At 39.8% G+C, this 990-nt stretch overlaps 1 non-coding gene across 1 annotated transcript; it reads right to left on the bottom strand.

The window, feature by feature from the left end:
• Positions 1 to 917: 917 nt before the first annotated feature.
• TRNAF-GAA (transfer RNA phenylalanine (anticodon GAA)) lies at positions 918 to 990 on the bottom strand. Its single transcript has one exon. It is a non-coding gene; the product is annotated as a tRNA-Phe (tRNA).

The following is a 990-nucleotide window of genomic DNA, read 5'->3' as shown; positions in this document are numbered from 1 at the left end:
TTCTGGGGATTGGATGGCTGAGCCCTGACAGAGTCCCTGTAAAGGAGCTCCTTGGCCACAGAAGAAGAAGGCATCTCTCCCTGTCCCATGGGAAGGAGAAGGCATTGTCTCCTCCTATCTGCAGAGAAATGGAGCTCTTCTCACGGCCTCTTCCTGGGGAAATGGTTCAGAGACAAGTATAGCCAAACACCAGAAAGCCTGTCTGTGTGTTGCTCAGCTGGAGAAACAGAAAACTGCTGTACAATGTAGTGAGTGCCATGATAAGGATTGGAAATGGTGCTTCATGAACCCATAGAAAACATACCTAGAGAAGATTTCCCAAAAGATGTGAATAATAAATTAACTGACTTATTAAGAATGAGAAGGAGTTAGGCAGAAGAAAAAGAGAAAGGAAAGAACTAGGGAGAGATGAAACTCTGTGTGAATCATTAATATAGTGGTAGATAAAGCATACAAATTCTCTACACATTTGGATACTAGTTAAGAGTGTGTGGGGGAGAGAAGATATATAGACATATATACATATATATCTACAATGTATATTTAAGAAATATGTGCTTGAAAGGTCATTTTGTACCAACCACATGCCAGGCCTCTGGCATCAAACTGTTCATTTATTTAACAAGTAGTTATCAAGAATTTTAGTGGTCATTTTAAATAAGTTAACACACAGAAAAAGCTTAAAGTATAGCTTGACATATAGCAAGTACTCAAGATAAGTTAGCTATTATTATTACAGTCAGGAAGTACTAAGGTATTGGGGGTTTAGTAAAAAGGCCCACCAGGGCACCTGACACCACCCCTCCCTGAAAAGTCATAAACCCACTCAAAACATAATAACCAAATATTCCCCTTAAAGCTTATATTTTGGTTAAGACTGCCAGGAAACTCTATTTAGTGCAAAAACCCAAAACTACTGCTGAAACCCAGGATGGAACCAGGGACCTTTAGATCTTCAGTCTAACGCTCTCCCAACTGAGCTATTTCAGC

Source organism: Delphinus delphis, chromosome 8 (assembly GCF_949987515.2).
Source record: "Delphinus delphis chromosome 8, mDelDel1.2, whole genome shotgun sequence".
NCBI classification, from domain to species: Eukaryota; Metazoa; Chordata; class Mammalia; order Artiodactyla; family Delphinidae; genus Delphinus; species Delphinus delphis.
This window is presented reverse-complemented; position numbering and strand designations above follow the sequence as displayed.